Here is an 8162-nt window from a genome sequence, read left to right as displayed (position 1 = left end):
GTGAGGTGCTGGAACAGGCTGCCCAGAGAGGGGGTGGATGCCTCATCCCTGGGGGTGTTCAGGGCCAGGTTGGATGGGGCCCTGGGCAACTTTGTGTAGCTCCAGGTCTGGAGGTTGGTGTCCCTGCCTGTGGCAGGGGGTTGGAGCTCTGTGATCCTTGGGGTCCCCTCCAAGCCAGACCAGTCTGTGAAACTATGATTCTATTTGACTGTAGGGCCTGGTCAGTCACCTGATGCTACATTTGCACCCACATTTGCTACTAGAGATGTTGCAAAACTGTGCAAAAACCTGCCAAGATCACCTGATGGGCACCCAAGTGCTCTGTGCAGCAGCTTCATGTCATGTCTTGTAATTCACATTAATATTCATACGCTCCTTTTCTCACGGAAGTTCTCACAAACAATATCTCCTTCTGTGAATGCTGATGAGGAATGGACAGAAAGCAGCAGAAGTAGCTTGCTGGAAAATTTGTTATTTTGATTGGAATAAGTGTTCACACACATCTCATCCAGGCACACACACACATATGCAGAACTCATCCTTTTCACTATTAATTGGTTTTACTTTCCTGTATTTACAGAAACTCCCTTTTTACCTAGCAGAACAAGAAGCAAGTCAACATGACACCATTTGGAATAATTACATCTCAGTTTTTGCACAGGAATAACTTATTACCCTGGCAGCTGAAGCAAAATATGTCAGTCACAGATCATTGTACTTCCAAGACACTGCAACTTCCCTCATCAAAAGCATAACAGGCAGGATGTGATTGCTGCTTGCAGCCTATGGCTGGCAAGGGATTTGTGTTAGCACTTCAGTAGCAAGTGATGATACACAGCAAAATATCTTGCCCTGTTCTACGTCCCTCTGAGATCATCACCCAGGCGCTTGGAAGCAAGTCGCTCCTCTCAGGTTGCTAACACACCATCAAAGACTTCTGAGAGATCACTCAGGAATAGAAGAGCCTGAGCAGCAGGACTGTTACACTGCAAGAAACGGCAAGGAAGAAATTGGAGGCTGATTAAGAAAGATCAGCAGCACTTCTGGGCTGGGACCTCACCTGTGTGTGCTGTTGTCACAGATGCTTTTCAATCATCTCTCGAATAGCTCATATCAGCTATGTCACACACCCTGGGGAGGGTGGAGTTCCACCCTCTGCAGCTCCAGGTCTGACCTACCTTGGGACATCATCCCCAAAGACATTTCCCACATGCTGAAACAGTCACTAGTCAATGAAAGGTATCCTGAATCCCAGTTAATCAGCCATGTAACCTCCTGTCACGCAGGCACAAAGAAAGCAGATGCTGACCAAACACCTGCATGGCCGTGCTGCCAGGAGCACAACCAGGCAGTAAAAGCAGGTGCAGGTCAGCTCTTGCACATGAATGGTTCATTAAAGTGGATAGCATCACCCATAATCAGAGGCAAATTTACTGTGTACAGCCAGCACCTAACTTTTGAGAGCCTGACTGTGCCAACTTCCCAATGCCCACAGCTCATGAGAAAAGTTGAGAAGGAAAAAAAAATAATCTTACAGTCCAGCAGTACTGATTTCTCACAGATTTAATCAGCAGGATTTGGATGTTCACACCCTCAGCAAACCCTTCAGTTAACCTGGAATGAGGAGCTGCAGAATGCTGTTATTCTCAGGGACCTCCAGTACAGAGCAATGGAGATGCCAATTTTCTCTTGTTTACAGTAACTGATATACAGAGATATAAATGCATGATTAACAACTCCAGCTCCACGTGCATCAGATACTTCCTGCCATCCCCAGTCCTGTACAGCTCCCATTGATCTCCTCTGTCATCCCCAGCAGCTCTGATCCTCCCAAACCAGCTCCCACCTCTAGCAAATGCTTTTTTCCCCACATCTCTTACCTGTTCTCCCTTAATAATCAGACCCCAAGAGGCTGATATTTTTGGGCAGCTTCTGGAACAAAAGGTGTTTCCAGCCACCCGGAAGCTCCCAGTTTAACCCAGCTCTCCTAAATATACATTTAATTTATCCCTTGGGTTTTGTACAAGGCAAACCCAGCACCTTTTGAGAGTGTGCTGGTTCTCACACACCCACCACGTTTTAGTTGCTTTATCCACGTGCTAAGCACAAGCTTCTGCTCAGTTCATGCTGCATTTAATGCTGTATTTGGACATCTCCCAGTCTGCACATTCTCCTCCTGTACCACCCCAGGGGTCCTGTACCAACTTCCCATGGCCTTTGATGGAGAGCAGCCAGGCTGCTCATTAGCCTGTTATGAAGCTGCTCATCAGTCCCACTCCCAAGCTGCCCATCACTTCCATGGTTTAGCTGCAGTGATTGGGCTGCAGATTTTTTCAGGCCTGGATTAGCATCACTTCAGCCAAACACTAATGGCTCATCCCACAGCACATCCCACCGCAGCCCCTCGATGCCAGTGCAGTTGTGGTTTTGTCACCGCTCTCAGGCTTCTCCAGTCTGTTTGTCAGGTTAATGGAAGAGATTTAACAAAGTGCTCAGTGACCTCTGTTCTGGACACTGCTTCTTGCCTTCCCCAGGCAGGGAAAACATGTCCAGCTCTAGAAATGACACCCGCTAGCCACTTAAGATGCAGACAACTGGAGGATTAAAAGCAAACATTTAAAAACATTCAACACCTAAATAAAGCCAGTTTCTTGTTAAAGGGGATGGCATAGAGGATCCTGCCATTTAAAGCAGCATCTGCTTCTCTCCATACGTGTTTCCCAACAGCCCCAGGGCAGTGTTACAAGCCAGGTTCTTGCCTCAGGTCTCCCTGAGCTCAGCTCCCACCTGGAAAAGACTTTCCTTGCCCTCTCCTGCCACTGCTATGGGCCAGAGTGGATGCAGTAGACATCATTGCAGGGCTGGACATGGACCCACATGGCCATCACCTCCTCTTCCTCCTCCTCCTTCCCAGAACCACACTGCCAGAGAGTTTTGTCAGCACCAGAGCCACATTTCAGTCCAAAGCAGCTGGGATCCATGAAGCAGGCAAAACTAGCAGGGGATGGAAAGGAAATAAAGGATCTGTGAATGAAACTGTCCCTATGGAGCATGGTGACGATGGCAGCAGGGCCTCTGTCAGGTAGCTCCCCCATCCTCCCATGCTGGGGCCCTGGGCTGCAGCCATGTCAGGATGACAGGACAGCAAGCTTAGTGCCACAGGTGCAGGGTAGGACAGGGAAAACCACTCCTCCTAAAACCAGTAAAATCCGAGTTACCAACCCTCACCTCCAGAGACTCCACCTAATCACTTCTACCAACTGTAGATTATCCACCACCAAGATGGAAAACACTTGCCCCCAGCTGGTTTGGCAGCAAACCATTGCTTGCCACGGGACCCAGCACGGTGAGCTGCTACCACAGGGATGCATCAGGCTCTGAGCAGCCAGGACAGTTTTGCTTTGGCCAACCTCTGCTGCAGACAAAACCCCCATCTTCCACAAAATATTACAAAGCTCTGAAGACTAGCTCTAGAAACATGCAGACTTGGCTCAAAAGAATATTCATGAGTACTTTATTTTCTTTATACCTCAGCTCTCCAGCTCTAAAACTTACAAGTGAAATCCAGCCAAGTATCTTTCTGTGTGGTGAGGAGAAGCAGCAAATGCTTTTGTGCTCTGCGAGCTCAGGTGCACTGGAGGGTCACAAATTCTGAACCACTGAAAATTAAATTCTAAACCCCATCAAGCTAAAATAAAATTCCTTGCAGGGGTGCTGGAGAGCTTGTTACAAGCAAAGATCAGAGCAGTGGAGTTTGCCATTTCCCCTACAACTCGGTCAGAAAAAGAGGAAATAACTTTCAGCTCCTATTCCATAATATTTTCATTTGTTGCTCTGAGTACCCTCTGGGCTTTCAGCCCTGGACTCAGCTCATGAGCTGCTCAGGCTTGTCAGCTACACCAGCAAGTGTCCAGGCACAGAGCTCACACCTGCCTTCAGAGGAGGCTCCCCACAGATTCCAAGAGCACGGAAAGAAAGAGGACAAAGCAGCCACTGAGGGAGACAGGGCTGTACCCATCGTGGGCCCAGGAAGCAGAATGGAAAGATTAAAGTTCGTAGGTCTAATCCCCACTGAACAAGTTGTACTTCTTTATTTACTAGGAAACACGCTGTTTGCGCTGAAGCTTCTCAAAATATGGAGAGAAACTGGGTTTGCCAGGGTGGGACACTGCTGAATGCAGGTGTGTAAGAACATATCAAACCTATCAGAGATACCTTCCATACATATTTGCTCAAAAAAACCCCTGTGCCTCTCAGACAATTCTTTACCACCATGCAAGTGATGTTAGTGCATAGAGGACTCAGAGGTGGGATGCAGGGATAAGAAGGTGCCTATGGAACAAAACTGTGCCAAGCAGGGCAGCACTGCCAGAGCTGGTACAATGCAAAGTCTTCCAGACCTGAAAAGATTTGACAGGTCAGATGTCATTCTGTACCTTCACAACAGCATCAGTTCAGACCACGTCAGCAGAGCAGACGTTTCCAGACTGCATCTGATCCAACAAGCCCTTATGGGCTGCAGCCTGGTCTGCAAAGCTTCACGTGGGTGTTGGAAGCCCACCATTCGCTCCTTGCTTTGTTTTCCTGGGCACAAGAGCTGGACTGGTCCTGACCCTGTGAACAAATGTCTGCTCTAAGGTTCCCTGCTCAGGCTGCCTGCTTCCCAGCATACCTCACATCAGCACACTGACACACACAGCACACCCACCTGCATGCATCCCTAAGCACATACAAACCTCCTTGCCCCATACATGCCATAATGGAGACAAGGGTAGGATACAGCAGACTGGGGTCCTCTCCAGGATGCTGATTTGTACCAAGGAGTCTCATACAGATTAAAGATGCAGTGAAGAGCAGAGCCACATGGCTTGCCTTCAGAGGGGCGTGCGTGCAGGTGCAAAGAAGTGACAAGTTTCTGCAGAACACATTCCTCTCTGCTCTTAAAAATTGGAGGCAACTCAAAGCCAGTGAAAGAAGATGAATTGATGGTCAAAGTCCAGAGGAGACTGTCAAAGGAGCTTGATAAATGTAGCCCATCAGGGGCACATGAATGAAGGACATAGAAGCACGTTGTCTTAGACTCAGACATCTTGAATGCAGCCAGAGAACTTTATGCAACTCCTGTACTCTCTTTTCCACCTGTTCTGCTTCCCAGTTTGCCCAGTGGAGGAGGCAAAGCAGGTTCCTCATCAGATGTCTCACTTATCTGCACAAGTTCCTCTTCAAGCATCATCTGCTTCCTTGCTCTGTCTAAGGAGCAAGATGGACAATTTTTCTTTTGCTGCTCGTGTTTCTGTTGTCCCACCAACAGGCTCAATGGGGAAGGTTCCCTGTGCCCAAAATGGTCCTCAGCAATTGCCCACTCCAGTTAAATATTATCATTAATCTCAGCTAACCCCACTAACTAACCATGCCCTGCATGGCAATGCTCTCCAGCTGTCACCTCTACATACCCCGAGAAGGTCCCAGTTGGAAGAGGGTCTGCATGTGTCTGCAGGGAGCAGACAAAACTCCTTGTTCAAAGTCCTTGGACAAAACCTTCCTGCCAAAGCAATAGTGTAGCCAGGCAGGAAGAGGACACTTGTTTGATGGCATTGCCCTTGCTGCCAGCACCCAGACTGGAAACAGCTTATTCTCTGATATCGTGGTGGCTTGCAGATGGTGCTGAGGAGAAGAGGGCAGGGGAAGGAGATGCCATCAGAGTGGCTGGGAGATACTTGGGAAGGTTCCTGTCCTGAAGCAGGCAAAAACTCATAGACCAGATGACAGCAAAAGACCCACAGGGAACCTGTTTCAATCCAGGAAGTCAGGTTGAGTCTGAAAGACAATTATATTTTTAGGTGGTGAATTACTCCTGCTAGTCTTGCTCTGGTTTATTTCTGTGTTCCAATAAAATGCAGCCTCAGCCATTAGGAGCCTTTGGTATTTTTTGCTACATTCATTTAAAAAAAAAAACCCAAGCAGGAACAGAAATGTTCCAGCCCAGGGCTCTGGGATTGCTGCTGCCTGCTGTGCTGAGTGCCCATATTCAGCCAGGTTCTCAGTAACTGGCAGGGAACGTGGGGTCAGAGTCACACTGGTGATTAATTTATCCCAGTGCTCCAGCCCAGCACTGCTTTACATTAGCACATCCTGTGCAAGCTGTGAGGTGTGTGTGTGTGTGTGTGTTCAGGCAGCGTTCTGCAGAGAGGCCACAGCACCCAGCATTTCTGGAAGGACTCCTCAGAAAGGAAGAAAGGTCAGTCTTTGCCCCAGGGGTGCATTCACTGCTGCACTCCTGACCACGCTGTCCCCAGACCTTGCAGACTTATCTGGCCAGTGCACTTTCTGTGGGAGATCTGGGCTTTGCAGAAGGCATTCACACTTCAGCAGGAGATGCTCTGTCTGCCTTTCGTGCTGATGTAACACTCCTGTGTGCTGTGAGGACCAGCAGGTTCTTTGCCCTAGGGTAAGGAAAGGTTCCATCCTTCCCCCCATGGATGCAGGGCACAAGCAGCAGGCACCTAGCCAAAATGGACTGGAGGAGCTCTGACAAGGGGTCCTGCAGAGGAAGGAAAAACTGCCTACCTCAGTTTTTGGTAAGATGTTCAGGTCTTATCTAAAACCCTGGAAAAATAAAATCTCATTTTCCTTTAGGATTTAGTATTTTCAGCAACGGCAGAGTAGGGCATGCACTATTACTGCTCTTTTGTATGTAAATAGGGACATGCATGCCATATACATCTGTTTGGTTGTAGTGATGCCAGAGGTGAAAGCATGTTTTAGTTCTCTCTGTATGAGCTTTTCCTCTCCATTCCTAACCATGCACCAAGTGCCATTTGCTACTACATGGTTTATGGTGAGACCGTCTTAGAAAGAAATCCCAAATAGTTTTCATAGAATCATAGAATGGTCTGGTTTGGAAGGGACCCAAAGGATCACAGAGTTCCAACCCCCTGCCACAGGCAGGGCCACCAACCTCCAGGCCTGGAGCTACACAAGGTTGCCCAGGGCCCCATCCAACCTGGCCTTGAACACCCCCGGGGATGGGGCATCCACCCTGTCTCTGGACAGCCTGTTCCAGCCCCTCACCACTCTCTCTGGAAAGAACTTCCCCCTAGTATCTCATCTAACCCTTCCCTCCTTTAGCTTTAGTCCATCCCCCTTGTCCTACCATTATCTACCCTTTTTTGCATTCTTTGCCATGTTTATGCACTTCAGTAGCTTTTTTTCCTTCATCTGTTTTCCAAAAATCTGTTTTCCAAAAATGCCACCAGGAGGTTGCTGGCCACATCCTGCACACATATTTGTCACCAAACAGATTCCCTTGTTTGTGTCTAAGTTCCTGCTGAACAGGACCCCTGGGTCCTCTGGCAGAATTGAGCTGCCTAATGAACAAAGTGGAACCTCCCTTTTGTCCTGGGGCTGGGTGATGCTACACGTGTGTGCAGTGTAATGCAATCTCCTACAACTCCAATTACATTTGTGGACCGTTCTGTACACCCTTGCTGCAGATCAGGTATCTTGAGGTTGCTCTGTGGATTGGGCAGGTGAACCTGCTCAAAACCATTGATTTAATTGGCGATCAATACACTGAAAATGGAGCTATCAGTTTCTGCCAAGCATGACATACCCTGGCATTTAAGGCAAAGCTGAGTAGAACTGCTCCTATTGTATGGCACAGAATACTAACAGGAATTGATTTCACCCTGAGGAGGTGAAAGCCTGTGCTTGTTTATTCCATGGCTAAGGGGTTTTTTGGGTGGTTGTTCCTAGTTTTGAATGCTTTGCCTAATCCCACATTTGAGGCAGATGAGAGGAAGAACCAGGAGACACTGTAAAGCCAAGCCAAGACTGCACAGGCAAGGAGCATTCAGCTCCAAAGGCAGCATTAGAAGCTGGATCCCAAAGCAACTACTAGGTTTTACCTCTCCCTCTACTAGCTCCACGCTCTCTCTGAAGTGAGAGCTGCTCCATCCAGGTGTACAAAGCAGGGCAGGCTTGTTTGAGGAGCACAACATGCTGGAATAACATGTGTTCTGGAAGAGCTGCTCATAAAACCACCTACCTGGCACTGTGTGTCTTGGGGACTCCACTGGTCTCACAAGGGTCCTGGAGTAAGGTAACACTTTCCCACTCACCTACCCAAGAGTTTTCCCTCCAAGGTGCTGCAGACAGGGTCT

This window comes from Gallinula chloropus (assembly GCF_964237585.1).
Source record: "Gallinula chloropus genome assembly, chromosome: 16".
Lineage (NCBI taxonomy): Eukaryota > Metazoa > Chordata > Aves > Gruiformes > Rallidae > Gallinula > Gallinula chloropus.
The sequence above is the reverse complement of the archived record's forward strand: the minus strand, read 5'-3'. Positions refer to the sequence as shown.